Raw genomic sequence first — 16,315 nt, 5'->3', positions numbered from 1 at the left:
ATGATTCATGATGGCAGCAACTCGTCTCATCTTGATCTTCTGGTTCTCCAGGTACTCATAACTGCAGAGAAGGCAACATACTCTTAGAAATGACAAGCAATTCAGTTAGACTGCCATTGAAAGCTAGTTTCAGAAGTTCTAGTTTCAGATAACTTTAATTATAGAACAACAAAACATTCAAAGCCAACCAGACGCGGAACTTTCGCAGCGGCAAAAAATTTTTAGACCCCCCTTCATCAGCTGCCCAGCCCACGGAAGCAGAAAGGTCTACTCGCGTACGAAGACTCGCGCGATCGCGCCTCGCCGCCTCGCGTCGCACGACTCCCCAGTCGCCGCTCGCGTCGCTTCCGTTTCCGGTTTCCCCGCGCGGCCACGAGATCAGACTGCAGGCCTGCAGCCATCGAGATCGCCTGATCGCGGAGACAAGAGGAGCTGGCGCTGGCGAGTGCCGATGCCGCCGAGCACTAGCAGGCAAGTGCCCTAGCACCGAGCATTAGAAGTCTAGCAGGCTGCAGGCAAGCGCTGAGCGCCTGAGCCCCCTTGCAAGCAGCCGCAAAGTAAGCATAATTTATATGATTGCGATTTCTATTTTTTAATCGCTAATTTGCAATGATCATCCGTGCATATTTTTGATTCAGTTTGTATTGTATGCGTATGCTAATTCAGGTAGGAAATAATGCCCCCTAAAAGGACAATTGATTCATTTTTCGAGAAGTTAGATAGAGATGGCGATGGACATGGACAGGAGCAAAATAATTCTCCTGTTGTTGCTGCAGAACAGAGGACTGCTGAAGAACAGAGGACTGGTGAAGCCCCCAACCCTGAAGAATAGAGGACTGCTGAAGAAGCACCAAGACAACCAGCACCAAAAGTTCAAAGGGTTAATGCTGAAATTGCTGATGCCAGCGTTTTGATAGTTGAACGAGATCCGGGCTTACGTCGGCAAATTTGGGAGTATCCTGCTAATGAAAGAGATCAAGTTCGCAAAGTATACCTTATGCATGGCCCTTATCAATTTCACATGGACACATATCCTGCTTCTGGTCCAGCAACTCATCCACGCAGGTTTCAATCTCACTGGTTCAATGCTTTCCCTTGGTTAGAATATTCACCCAGAAAAGATGCAGCCTTTTGTTTTCCTTGCTTTCTATTTTCTAAGAAGCCATCTGGAAAGGCAGGGTCTGATACATTTATAGTGAAAGGATTTAAAAATTGGAAAAAAGTGAATGATGGTGCTAATTGTTCATTCTTGGTTCACATGGGAAATGATAGTAAATCTGCTCATAATTATAATATGAAGTGTTATGATAATCTGAAGAATACAACAGGTCATATTGAGCATGTGGTGCAGAAACAAACAAAGGAAGATATCAAGAAGAATCGGTTGCATCTTGGGACATCTATTGATGCAGTTCGATACTTAGCATTTCAAGCTTGCCCTTTTCGAGGACATGATGAATCAGCTACTTCGAAGAACCAAGGTAATTTTCGTGAAATGGTGAAACTTCTAGCTTCATACAACGAAGAGGTCAATGCAGTTGTGCTAGATAATGCTCCACAGAATGCCAAATATACTTCACCAAAAATTCATTCACCAAAAATTCAAAAAGAAATTTTGGATGTCATGGCTTCTAAAGTGCAATCGGCAATTCGTCGTGAAATTGGTGATTCTAAATTTTGCTTGATTGTTGATGAGTCTAGGGATGAGTCAAAAAGAGAACAAATGGCAGTTGTTGTTCGTTTTGTTGACAAAGAGGGGTTCATTTGGGAACGGTTTCTTGATCTTGTTCATGTTCATGATACATCATCAGCCACTCTTCACCAAGAAATATGCTGTCTTATCCTATCACAATCTAGATGTGCAAAATATTCGTGGACAAGGATATGATGGTGCTAGTAACATGCGCGGAGAGTGGAATGGACTGCAGGCCAAATTCAGGGAAGATTGCCCTTATGCATATTATGTGCATTGCTTTGCTCATCAATTACAATTAGCTCTTGTTGCTTGATCATCTTTCTTTTATTGTCAATACTGTTGTTTCTTCTAGTAAGAGAAATGATGATCTGCATGCTAATCAAGTAGCTGAAATGGAACGTCTTATTGAACTTGGTGACTTAGAAACTGCAAGTGGAGCAAACCAAATTGGAACATTAAGGAGGTCTGGTGACACTAGGTGGAGCTCCCATTATGATTCTGTTTGCAGCCTTTTGAGAGCATACAAAGCTACTTATTTAGTACTTAAAGATATTGCTAATACAAAAGGTCCAGGAAGTACTGCTTCAGTACGAGGGAAGGCTGCTGGTGCTGTTAGATTGATGATGTCATTTGACTTTGTATTTATTTTACATCTAATGAAAGAGTTGATGGGAATTACAGATCATCTGTGCAGAAAGTTACAACAGAAATCTCAAGATATTGTAAATGCTATGGATGATGTTGTCACCACAAAAAGATTGATTCAGAATCTAAGAGATCATTGTTGGAGCAAACTTCTCGAAGAAGTGACAGCTTTTTGTAGTAAACAAGGCATTACTGTTCCAGATATGAATGGGTTCTGCGAACACAAGGTTGACAAGTACCCTTGTGTGTTCGTTTTGTGATGAGTGATTGTCAATGTGATCCACGAAGTAGGTTGAGTGGTGACTAACCCTACCATGGCGAAAGCTATGTGTGCGACATGTCTTTTGGCTTGTGTTGTGCAGGTGTGGAGCTCGGATGCGGTGGTCGACGGCGAGGTGAAGGTCAAGGAGGACGTGCCGTGCCGACAGACCGGGAGCGGTGAAGGACGGACGTGAGGCTTAGACCGAGGGACCCAGAGGCCGGGTGACTAGCCACGGTGGCTGACACTTGGGACATCGACAAGTGCAAGAAGACATGGAGTGACGGTGTTGACCGGGTCAAGACGGCGGACGCGTGAGTCGAGCGAGGCTCAGGAGGACTTGGCGGGCCGGCCGGTCGAGGACGGCGGTGACACGCGTCGGATGGCGGGGGACGCGTATGGAGTACGCTACTCGCGGACGGTTTGATGGTTTGGACCTCAAAACCATCGGATGGACGGTTTACGGATTTGGGCCTCAAAACCCGGGCGGAGGTTCCGAGGAGGGACGGACGGCACGTGGCGGCATCGGGGAGTTCGCGTCGAGGCGAAGCTACCGGTGAGAAGGCGCGGTGGCCGTCGGATCAAGATTACACCGGGTTGGACAACAACGCCCTTGGGCTTAGCGGTTCAACTCATTTGTATCCAGGGGCAAAACTGGGAATGTGTAATAGCCCTGTTAAATAGGATGAGGGAGCCCCCATCTCCCTCACCTCCTCCAGTTTTCATTTTCTCCTTTAGGGTTTCTTCCTCTAGTTTGCTTCCATGTATGAGAGAGGTCCACAACTCAAATTGTGACTTGGTTTTGAAGGAATCGGTGGCCGTAACCACCGTATGCCCTCCAGGGATTCATGATTTAGTTGTGTTCTTGATGTGATTTTGGTGTTCTTCACGAGATCCTTTTGTCCCTTCTTGTTTCCCCTCTCGTTTCTTCGATTTGGGATGGTTTTGGTTCGTTCTTGTTGCCTTGGATCGATCAGTGACATGAGTAGAAGCTTTCCACCGAAGGAAATCCACTAATTCCTCACGAGATCGTAGATCCGGGCAATTTTAGTTCTTGACCTATTTTTTAGGGGTTTTCTTCAATTCCTTCGATTCACGGAGTTAGAGTTTGTCTCGGGCTATGATCTTTTAGAGGTTGCCTTTCTACTCGCTTGTGAACTCTTGTGCAAAGTTTCAAGTCATTTGGAGTTGATTTGATCAAGTTATGGCTTGATTTAATTTTTCCCGAGAAACTGCTCGTTCATACCGGACGTGTCCGATATCATACCGGACGTGTCCGATATTTCTCACTTTGGAGTTTTGAGCTGAAATTTTGTGGAGATCTTCCCTTGGTGTCTAAAGAGCTATGGTTAAAATTTCATGATTTTTGGACACCGTTTGATGGGGTTTCGGATTTTTCTCTTTTGGTCAGCTTGCTGCTGAAAATCCCGGACGTGTCCGAGATCATACCGGACGTGTCCGAAAATACCGGACGTGTCCGATATAATACCGGACGTGTCCGATATTTGCAGGAGCAGTGCTGTTTTATTTTGGGAGTTTGCTCGTTTGGGCCTCGATCTGTGATCCGTTTGCTCTGTGGTGACCCGCTTGTGTTCTGAGGGAGCATCCACCCTTCTCTTGGGTCGTGGTCACCAAGTCTTTCGTGTATGGTTTTTGGGGATTGATATTGGGACAGTGGTCGAAGATTTCGAAAGAAATTTGAGGCTCCCATTCACCCCCCCCTCTGGTCGCCGTTTCCGGTCCTTCAATTGGTATCAGAGCCGGTTAAGGATCATTCCACCTTAATCGGTCCGTGATCCACGAAGGCGACATGGAGCGTGGTTCTGGCAAACCACCGCACTTCGATGGGTCAAACTATCCTTATTGGAAGATCCGCATGTCTGCGCATCTCCAGGGGATTGATTGGCTCGTCTGGGAAATTTGCGAGGATGCTACTTACGTTGTGCTCCCTACCGCGGCCCGTACCACCCAGGATCACAAGGATCGGCACAACGCAAATAGCAAAGCTCGCAGTGTGCTTTTCTCGAGTCTTTCGCTTTCTGAGTTCGAGCGTGTCTCCGATTGTACTACAGCTCGAGAGATCTGGGTGAGGCTTCAGAGCTATCACGAGGGGACCGCACAGGTCAAGACCAGACTCTACGAGACGTACAAGCGCGAGTACGAGAACTTCTCTCAGCTTGATGGCGAGTCCATCGATGCCATGTTTTCCCGCTTTCAGACTATCGTCAACAAAATGAAAGCGAACAAGGCCAACCTACCTTATAGTGATCATGAGAGGGCGCTCAAGCTTCTCTATGCCCTTGATCGAAAGGTATGGGATGTGAAGGTGTCGGCGATCATCGAGTCCGCCAACTACGACACCCTCACCGTTGACGAGCTTTTCAGCAAGCTCAAGTCCACAGAGATCGACTACCAAACCCAAGCCAAGCTCAAGAATCCCTCTGCACCAACCATGGCTTTGGTCTCAGGTAGTGGTTCAAGTTCATTGACTAACCCTTCACAAGCTTCTTTCTCTTTGTCGTGCTTGATGTCAGTCACAGAGGAGCAGCTGGAGTCTCTTGGGGATGATGAGTTGGCACTCGTCATCAGTCGGTTCTCTCGGTTTCACAACAACCGTTTGAATCGCCGACGCAGTGGTGGCCCGAAGGAGGGATGCTATGGATGTGGAGATCCGGACCACTTCGTCGCGCACTGCCCCAAGAAGAAGCCCTTCATCAACAAGTACGACTCCGGCAAGCGCAAGGATAAGCGCGACTACACCTCTGGCAAGCACAAGGCCAAGGGCGGTTTCGACAAGGAGGCGATCAAGAAGGCGTACCGCAGGAAGGCCAAAGCTCAAGAACGCGCCTTCCTCGCCTCTCTCAGCGACCTCGACGACGACTCCGACGATGATCACTCTTCTTGTCCCTCGACCGACGATGAGTCCGAGAAGAAGCGCGAGGACAAGCTCAACGGTCTCTGCTTTGTCGCCGGTGCAAACCGTGGTGGGTTTTGCACTATGGCGGTTGACGGTGGAGCAAAGCTCAAAAAGGACGTCGACGTCGACGACGACGAAAACGAGGTACCGCCCACACTTGACTCACTTATGCTTGAGCTTGATACTATGAATGATACATTGATGAGCCAAGATAAGTTGCTTAAGCGTGCTGCCCGCGAGAGGAAAGAGTTTAAGGACCAGCTAGAGGTTGCTTTGAAGGAGTTGGAGCTTGCCAAGAGTGGTGTAGTGGTGTCAGAGGAGGAGGAGTGCGATGAGTGCGCTATACACATGTCTAACCTCTCTGACTTGCAATCCAAGTATGCTGTTTTGCTTGATGAATGTGATGAGTTGAAGTCTCGTTCTGGGTTGCTCGGTGCGTGCAAGTCCTGCTCAGGCTTGCAATCTGAGTTGGCAGAGAAGGTTGCCAAACTTGCTGAGTTTGAGAAGGCCAACTTAGATAGCATCACCACTACATGTGTTCGATGTGAAGCTTTGGTGTTGGAGCTTGAGTCCTGCAGGCACGACAAGATGGGAACCGAGGAAGAAAACACACAACTTCGGTCCATCTTGAGCTGGGTGTCGTGCAGTGAGCCCCAGTTGGGCATGATGGTGAGCCAGTTCAGGCGGGGAACTGACTCATCGGGAGTAGGCTTTGCTATAGGTGGGAAGGGTGAGCATGTCTATGGCAAGGTTGGTGAACATAGTGGTTTGAACCCAAGTGAGAAACCCACCAACACTCCCAAATTGATCAAGATCCCTCCACCAGAGTCTACCAAGCCTATGATCAAAGATGGTGTGTTTGAAGAACCACCAAAAGCTCCACCATCCAAGCAAGTTTGGGTTCCCAAACCGAACCACTTTCGGAACTCACTCGATACTCTACCCAACATCTCTAGTGCACCCCTTCCTAAAGCCAAAAAGCCTCAGAGAGTGAACCACATCCACAAGAGAGTGAGTCAACCACCATCCAAGAGAGAGGTGAGGTACCACTGTGACTATTGCCATAGAGATGGTCATTTGGCTGAGTTTTGCTTTAGGAGGAAGAGAGATGAGCGGCGCGAGTACGAGTTGAACAACCGGAATATGTACCGTCCTCCCCATGGCGTACATGTACCGCCTGTTCAGAGGCACAATGTTAGGCCTAGAGGTGCAATGCCTCAAGGTGCTAGGCCTCAGGTGGCGAGACCACAGTGGTGGTCGTGCCCGGCGTGGCCCAAGTCATGATCTATATGACTCTGGACCTCGCGACGGTGGCTTTCAGTCCCACACTCCTAGCGGACCACGTTTTCCCCCACGTGGTGATCGCTTCTCTCCAATGGGACATGGCATGTATGGTGTTTTTCCTAACACTTTTCTAGGGCAAATGACTCAACACTGGTATTCTCCTCATTTCACTAACCCCAGTGTTGTGCCATTTGCTCACCCCCTGTCTTTCTATTGATGCAGAGCGGAGGCCTGGAGAACACGTGGCTTGTTGATTCCGGCTGTTCGCGCCACATGACCGGAAGTTCCAAATGGTTCTCCAGCCTCGACCCCATGCAATACAAGGAGTACATCACATTTGGGGACAATAGCAAAGGTAAGGTGCTGTCTCGTGGGACCATTCGGGTCAATGAGTCTTTTATCTTGAAGGACGTTGCTTTGGTTTCAAGCCTGCATTTTAATTTGCTCTCTGTTTCGCAACTCCTTCAAGATGGGTTTGAGGTGCGCTTTAAGACTGGACTTTCTCGTGTGCTCGATTCTCAGGGACATCTAGTTTGTCAGATCGTTCCTTTTGGCCGAGTTTTCAGAGCTGATTTCTCTCAGTCTTTCGGTTCTTCTCGCTGTTTGGTTGCCGGATCTTCTTCTGATTTGTGGAAGTGGCATAGGAGACTTGGTCACTTGAGCTTCGATCTCCTAGTGAGGTTGAGTTCTCTTGACATGATCCGAGGATTGCCCAAACTTAAGTTTGAGAAGGATCTGGTATGCCATCCCTGTCGCCACGGAAAGATGGTGGCTGCTTCCCATCCTCCAGTGACTCAGGTCATGACCACGAGACCCGGTGAGCTACTCCATATGGACACTGTTGGTCCGGCTCGAGGTTCGGTCAGAGGGAGGGAAGTGGTACGTTCTAGTGATCGTGGATGATTTTTCTCGTTATTCTTGGGTGTTTTTCATGGAGGGCAAGGACGAAGCGTTTTCTCATGCTCGTGACTTGATCTTGAGGTTGCAAACTGAGTTACCAAAGAATGCCATACGAGCTATCCGCAGTGACAATGGCACTGAGTTCAAAAACTCTCAGTTTGACACCTTTTGTGCTTCCTTGGGTCTTGAACATCAGTTTTCTTCGCCCTATGTCCCTCAGCAGAATGGTGTTGTTGAGCGCAAAAATCAGGACTTTGGTTGAAATGGCCAGGACGATGCTCGATGAGCATAGGACTCCTAGGCGTTACTGGGCCGAAGCCATCAACACCGCCTGCCATGTTTCAAACCGCATTTTTCTTCGTGCTTTCTTAAAGAAGACATCCTACGAATTGCGGTTTGGGCGTCCACCCAAGGTGAGTCATTTTCGAGTCTTCGGTTGTAGGTGCTTCATTCTTAAGCAAGGTAATCTTGACAAGTTTGAATCTAGATCTTCGGACGGTATATTTCTCGGTTACGCTTCTCATTCACATGCGTACCGTGTGCTTAATCTTGAGACTAACCGTGTCGTGGAGACTTGTGAAGTCACCTTCGACGAAACCATGCCCTCTTCTATTTCGGTCTTTGAACGTGCAGGTGATGAAGAGATGGGTGATAGCATTTTTGTTGAGGATGACGATGACGTCGATTGGGATGATCCCAAGCCATCTCAACCGGCTGCCCCGATCGAGCCAGCTTCGACCACTTCGGCTCACGGCCCCGAGCCCTCCACCTCTACTTCATGGGGTCCGTGCGAGCCGCTTCCTCAATCAACTGAGGAGGCCCCAGCTGTGGATGAGGGGGAGGCGACTTCGTCTTTAGGTGCACCTCGACATATCCAGCGAAGCCATCCTCCTCAGACCATGATCGGCGACATCGACGAAAGGGTAACACGTTCCAAGTCTTATCATATTTCCCATTTCGCTCATTCTGCTTTCGTAGCTTCTTTTGAGCCTCGAGATATTGGACACGCACTATCTAATGCCGATTGGGTTAATGCTATGCACGAGGAGTTAGAGAACTTTGAGCGGAACCAAGTGTGGGTTTTAGTTCCACCTCCACCAGAGTGCCACCCCATAGGTACAAAGTGGGTTTACAAGAACAAGCAGAGTGAGGATGGGGTGGTGGTGAGAAACAAGGCGAGATTAGTGGCTCAGGGTTTTTGCCAAAAAGAGGGAATAGACTATGAAGAAACCTTTGCTCCTGTTGCCCGTCTAGAAGCCATTAGGATTCTTTTAGCATTTGCAGCTTCGAAAGGGTTCAAGCTGTATCAGATGGATGTAAAGAGTGCCTTCTTGAATGGGTACATAGAGGAAGAGGTTTATGTGAGGCAACCCCCTGGCTTTGAAAATCCAAAGTACCCCAACCATGTTTTTAAACTCCACAAAGCCTTGTATGGTTTGAAACAAGCCCCGAGAGCCTGGTATGAGCGTTTGAAAGCTTTCTTGCTTGATAAGGGTTTTAGGATGGGTTCCGTAGATAAGACTCTGTTCCTCCTCAAGCAAGGCACAGACATCCTTTTGGTTCAGATATACGTGGATGATATAATCTTTGGTGGCTCTTCTCATGCTCTTGTTGCCAAGTTTTCAGATACTATGAGCAGGGAATTTGAGATGAGCATGATGGGCGAATTGACTTTCTTCCTTGGGCTGCAAATCAAGCAAACTCGTGAGGGGACGTTCGTGCACCAAGGCAAGTACACCAAGGACGTGCTCAAGAAATTTGATATGGGTGAGGCCAAGCCTCTTTCGACGCCCATGTCAACCACGACGGCCCTGGATGAGGACAAGGAGGGAGAAGCAGTGGACCAGAAGGAATACCGAAGCATGATCGGGTCCCTGCTGTACCTAACGGCGACGAGACCGGACATCCAATTCGCAGTCTGCTTGTGCGCGCGTTTTCAGTCTTCTCCGCGCACGTCTCATCGTCAAGCCATCAAGCGGATCCTCAGGTACCTTCGTTTCACACCCGAGTTTGGTCTTTGGTTTTCAGCTTCCTCCTCTCTTTCTCTTTGTGGGTATTCTGATGCGGATTATGCTGGTTGTCGTGTTGAGAGGAAGTCCACTTCGGGGACTTGTCAGTTTCTTGGATCTTCTCTTGTGTCTTGGTCTTCTCGCAAGCAGTCTAGCGTCGCCCAATCCACCACAGAAGCTGAGTATGTTGCTGCTGCTGCTTGTTGTTCCCAGTTGCTTTGGATGATAGCTACTCTGAGAGACTTTGGGTTAGAGTTTAGGCGAGTGCCTTTGTTTTGTGACAGCACCAGCGCCATAAGTGTAGCCAAAAACCCAGTCCTTCACTCAAAGACAAAGCACATAGAAGTTCGCTTTCACTTCTTGCGTGACCACTATGAGAAAGGTGATATTGATCTGCACCACATTAATACCCAAAACCAGCTCGCAGATATCTTCACCAAACCACTTGACCAAGCCCAGTTTGCTCGCTTGCTGAGGGGAGCTTGGAGTTTGTTTCCCTTTTTAGAGGAGGGGAACTTTGGTTGTTGTATTCTAGTTTTGCTTTTCTTTGTAGTTTAGTCTTTGTTTTTGTTTTTATATCATACTTGCATATCATATCATCATGTATCATATTGCATCCTGAGCTTCATCCTTATAGTAGCTAGATTGACACTATGCTCTTGTTGGGGATGTTATGGATATACATGATGTGCTTTTGGCTTAGGCTCCTCTTGATCAATTGATGCATGTTATGAGCTAAGCTTATTTTCCAAACTGTGAACTTGATTAAAACTTGTTGAAACATGAAATGTGTTCACCACTACTTGTGGCACTAGCATGTGTAGAATGTGTTGAGATCTTTTTCTTGCTTCATGTATATGCTTAGTTGCTACGGCTCATACTTTGAGTTACACACTTGCTTGAGAAACTTGAATTTGTGCTAAAACTTGAAAATCAAACTAAGTGAATTGAAAAGATCGGGATGGGTCTGTACTATCCTATGTCAGAGTATCGAGACAGCGCCAAATTGCACTTATTGGTGAACTTGAGCTCTGTAATGGATACCGAGATCATTGTCTTAAGCTTCTGATTGCTTTTGGCATAGGCTTGACATGGTTGCTAAGTCAGGTTTTGGTGGCACAGATAACCTCCCGCACACACTTGTCTGACAAACTTTGGTAATAAGCTGCATAACTCTGATAAATTTCAATTGGTGTCTAAAATTTGATCAAACCACAAGTTTGTCTCATGACATGATGTGTGAACCTTGTTTGGGGTAGTTCACTTTGCATACATGTGTAGCACAAGGTCGATCTCCTGTCTATTTTTGCTATGTGCTCCTTTGGTGGTGAACCCTCTTTTAAAATTGCTCAAACTTGATCAAAATTGCTTAAATGCCATATTTCGTCTCATTTGGTCACTTTGAGCATTTGCTAGCACTTGTATGTGTTGCTATATATACATGACTAGCATCAACTAGAGCCTCTTTTCAATCTACTTACTATAATCTTGAAGCTTCTGCATTCGTGCATTTCTGCATTCATAGCATAATTTGAGGGGAAGATGCAATCTTTGGGCTCTAGCTTGATAAGTGCATGTGTCAACAAGGGGGAGAAGTTTCCACACTCACAATGTCACCTAAAGTTGAGCGATATGCATTCATTTGAGAGAGATTGCACTTGTTCAGGGGGAGTTGCATTTGAGGTGTTTTGCTAGATGTGTTGAGCCTTTGCCTCTTCTGGAGGGTCTAGCAGTTTTGCATTTGAGGTGTTTTGCTAGATGTGTTGAGCCTTTGCCTCTTCTGGAGGGTCTAGCAGTTTTTCGGCTTTTCGAGCTTTGCTAGTGGCGTTGAGCCCGTTGCCTCTTCTTGAGGGCTAGTTTTGTTTTACTTGGTTGCGTCGAGCCGTTGCCCATGTCTTTGGGGACCAAGTTTTGCTCACCTTCAAATGACCCAGTTTTTGGCTTTTCTTTGGCTTTTGATCATTTGGGTGAGTTCTTTCTTTTCTCTTCTTCTTCTTTTTCTTTTGCTCAAGCTGTTCGTGTATTGGTGTTGACAATGCACTCATCAAGGGGGAGATTGCGAACACAAGGTTGACAAGTACCCTTGTGTGTTCGTTTTGTGATGAGTGATTGTCAATGTGATCCACGAAGTAGGTTGAGTGGTGACTAACCCTACCATGGCGAAAGCTATGTGTGCGACATGTCTTTTGGCTTGTGTTGTGCAGGTGTGGAGCTCGGATGCGGTGGTCGACGGCGAGGTGAAGGTCAAGGAGGACGTGCCGTGCCGACAGACCGGGAGCGGTGAAGGACGGACGTGAGGCTTGGACCGAGGGACCCAGAGGCCGGGTGACTAGCCACGGTGGCTGACACTTGGGACATCGACAAGTGCAAGAAGACATGGAGTGACGGTGTTGACCGGGTCAAGACGGCGGACGCGTGAGTCGAGCGAGGCTCAGGAGGACTTGGCGGGCCGGCCGGTCGAGGACGGCGGTGACACGCGTCGGATGGCGGGGGACGCGTATGGAGTACGCTACTCGCGGACGGTTTGATGGTTTGGACCTCAAAACCATCGGATGGACGGTTTACGGGTTTGGGCCTCAAAACCCGGGCGGAGGTTCCGAGGAGGGACGGACGACACGTGGCGGCATCGGGGAGTTCGCGTCGAGGCGAAGCTACCGGTGAGAAGGCGCGGTGGCCGTCGGATCAAGATTACACCGGGTTGGACAACAACGCCCTTGGGCTTAGCGGTTCAACTCATTTGTATCCAGGGGCAAAACTGGGAATGTGTAATAGCCCTGTTAAATAGGATGAGGGAGCCCCCATCTCCCTCACCTCCTCCAGTTTTCATTTTTTCCTTTAGGGTTTCTTCCTCTAGTTTGCTTCCATGTATGAGAGAGGTCCACAACTCAAATTGTGACTTGGTTTTGAAGGAATCGGTGGCCGTAACCACCGTATGCCCTCCGGGATTCATGATTTAGTTGTGTTCTTGATGTGATTTTGGTGTTCTTCACGAGATCCTTTTGTTCCTTCTTGTTTCCCCTCTCGTTTCTTCGATTTGGGATGGTTTTGGTTCGTTCTTGTTGCCTTGGATCGATCAGTGACATGAGTAGAAGCTTTCCACCGAAGGAAATCCACTAATTCCTCACGAGATCGCAGATTCGGGCAATTTTAGTTCTTGACCTATTTTTTGGGGTTTTCTTCAATTCCTTCGATTCACGGAGTTAGAGTTTGTCTCGGGCTATGATCTTTTAGAGGTTGCCTTTCTACTCGCTTGTGAACTCTTGTGCAAAGTTTCAAAGTCATTTGGAGTTGATTTGATCAAGTTATGGCTTGATTTAATTTTTCCCGAGGAACTGCTCGTTCATACCGGACGTGTCCGATATCATACCGGACGTGTCCGATATTTCTCACTTTGGAGTTTTGAGCTGAAATTTTGTGGAGATCTTCCCTTGGTGTCTAAAGAGCTATGGTTAAAATTTCATGATTTTTGGACACCGTTTGATGGGGTTTCGGATTTTTCTCTTTTGGTCAGCTTGCTGCTGAAAATCCCGGACGTGTCCGAGATCATACCGGACGTGTCCGAAAATACCGGACGTGTCCGATATAATACCGGACGTGTCCGATATCTGCAGGAGCAGTGCTGTTTTATTTTGGGAGTTTGCTCGTTTGGGCCTCGATCTGTGATCCGTTTGCTCTGTGGTGACCCGCTGTGTTCTGAGGGAGCATCCACCCTTCTCTTGGGTCGTGGTCACTAAGTCTTTCGTGTATGGTTTTTGGGGATTGATATTGGGACAGTGGTCGAAGATTTCGAAAGAAATTTGAGGCTCCCATTCACCCTCCTCTGGTCGCCGTTTCCGGTCCTTCAGGTTCTATGCTAATTATATTCGACCTCGTTCTAGTAGTGAGACAACAGTTGAGCATCACTACAGATATGATGTTTTCATAGTTTCAATTGATCAGCAAATGCAAGAGCTAAATTCTAGGTTCAGTGAACAAGCAACTGAGCTTCTCATTTTGTGTACTAGTTTGGATCCTAAAGATTCATTCAGTTCATTCAAGATTGATGATGTGTGTACTTTAGCTTCAAAGTTTTATCCCGCCGACTTTACAGAGCAAGAAATAACTAAATTGAGATGTCAATTACAACATTATCAGCTTGACGTGCCTACCAATCCAAAGTTTCAGAATTTAACAAGTGTAGGCGATCTTTGTCGTCGGCTTGTAGAAACAAAAAAAAACAGAGGACTATTATTTGATTGACAGGTATACTATTTGCCTATTTCCTACTATTTATCATTTTGTTGTTTTAGAAATAACAAGATGCATTCTCACCTTCCTTTTAATTTCTAGGTTAATTCGACTTGTCCTTACTCTTCCGGTTTCAACTGCAACATCATGTCAAGACAAGGCTTTGAAATAAAATGGAAGATGCATATTTGAGAGATTGTTTGGTAATCTATATTGAGAAAGAACTTGCAGTACAATTCACAACAAATGCCATTATAGATGATTTCTATGCCATGAAGACGCGCAAAGTGAGGCTCAAATGAACAAAATAAGTAAGTTTCTTTTATCCTCTTTTCTAAAAGAGTCACTTCTATGTGTTGTCGTAACAAACATTATGAGTATATATATATATATATATATATATATATATAGATTTTGCTGGTCCTCTCATTTTGCTGGTTCTGCCACTGGATAACAAAAGGGAGTCATCTCTGCTGGTAGTGTTTAAGCAAAATAAGATCACTGCTACTGTCAGTTCTTAAACTACGGGGAAGAGGCCGGCCGGCGAGCCAGATCTGCAGCCAACAGGGATTTGGAGCGCAAAATCCGTCTCCTGCGCGCCCTCAACTCCCTCCGCGCGCGTGCACCATACTGGATCCTCCCGCTCGTCGTACAGCGCGTCTCTGGACAAACGAGAGCTCCTTGGACCACGAGCCACGCTCGTCCTCCCGTGAGATGACGGGGAGGCCTCGTCTGCCCGATTGCGGGGTTTTTTTTTTGCAAAAATAAACAACACACAGACAGGTGTACAGACGCGCTGTACATGCCCTAAAATCTTTAAAATTGCCTTACTTGCAAATAGATTTCGTTAATTTTTAATATAATAACTAGATATATACCCGTGCGTTGCACGGAGCTACGATTTTTTGTCCACGTCTACTGTAAAGGATTTGATCATTTTTAGAAAATAATAAAAAATGATGAAAAGATTTTACATTGGCCACTTAAACTATTTTCAAATGGACTTAGGTTTTTTGATAATATTCAAAATAATCGATGCCCATTCTAATTCTTTTGTTCTAGAGCGAGTACGGATCTGATATCGAGCCTCTTCCGGTCTGCATAATCATACTTATAGTCGTGACTTTGGAGTTAACAATTTTTAGGTGTATAATATAATAGATAATAATACCTGATAAGGTCTTTAATTAAATCATGGAAAAAATATCTCTAAGCTTCTAAAAAAAATTCAAAAAAAAATCATGGCGATAGATTGGGACACAAAACTCAAATAAATATTTAGAGCTTGTGAAAACATCTCTAGAGGCTTCCAAAAAATGTAATAGTTAGCAACCGTGTTAAGTTGGAAATTCGATTAAAGTAAATGTTTTATTTCCAGGAACTTAGCTAATTAAGCTATATATATACATGCTCAAATTATTGACCAGTAAAAGTAAAAGTATATATAAACATGAAATACTAGCAAGTCATCTCTTTGACCTTAGGATAATCAGGTTGATGTTGAGCCGTTGACCTTTTCCTATTTATCTCATCATGCAAGATGATTATCTAGAAGTCTTTGATGGACGACTTTTCTCTGCATCACGGTCCAAAGACAACGCCCTTGCCTGCCGCCTGCCGGCCACCTCAAGCTAGCACAGATCTGCCGCTGGCCAGTACAAATTATCATAGACTCTCCATGAACTGCAGTACAGATGGGAGCAGCTGGCCATGCTAACCAGATCAAGCTAGTACTACTACGAAGCTCGCCATTGTACTGCACTTCTGCAGCATTGGGAACTGACCGGTTAACCGCTAATTGCCTTGTTTTTTTCTCTCTCCGCTGCAAAAGTCTGAAGAGAAGATTCCCATCCTTTTCTGAACGTATACCACATCAAAAGTAAAATTGGTTGCTCAAAGGAAAAACTCCCTCAACCCTCAATCCGCGTAAAGTTACGCGCCGTCCTCATCGCGCTTATCCTCTCCTCCCGAGCGGTTTCCCTCCTGTCGCGGTCTTTTGGCACGGTTTCTTCTTCCCTTGTGCCATCTCGCGCCGCCATACAGAGGAGATCTTCGCCGCCGGCGTCGTCTGGAGGAGGTAATCCATCGCTGAACCCAATCTACGTTGCCGTCTTCTTGGTTTTGCCAGTGCTAGGGTTTGGCAGCCGTCGCCTGCTGGGCCATGGCTGGCATAGCCGCGCCTGCCCGAGCAGATGCCGCCGGTGGCCGCCCCTGGGATGCCGATGCCGGGCTTTGGCCTTCCGAGCCCCGCTGGCGGGCGGCCGTGGTTGCGTGCCCGTCTGCTGCCGTTGTGTGGAAAGGTTGCCTGCTTGTATGCTTGCTGGCTGATTGCCTGCAATGAGCTGCGGCTGGGCGCCTGCTGCTGAATGGTACTACTA

The 16,315-nt window shown here is 46.8% G+C and overlaps 1 pseudogene; it reads left to right on the top strand.

The window, feature by feature from the left end:
- LOC136524389 (uncharacterized) lies at positions 1–3,432 on the top strand (annotated as a pseudogene).
- The last annotated feature ends 12,883 nt before the right edge of the window (positions 3,433–16,315 follow it).

This window comes from Miscanthus floridulus, chromosome 18, assembly GCF_019320115.1.
Source record: "Miscanthus floridulus cultivar M001 chromosome 18, ASM1932011v1, whole genome shotgun sequence".
Taxonomy (NCBI): Eukaryota; Viridiplantae; Streptophyta; class Magnoliopsida; order Poales; family Poaceae; genus Miscanthus; species Miscanthus floridulus.
The sequence above is the reverse complement of the archived record's forward strand: the minus strand, read 5'-3'. Positions and strand labels throughout refer to the sequence as shown.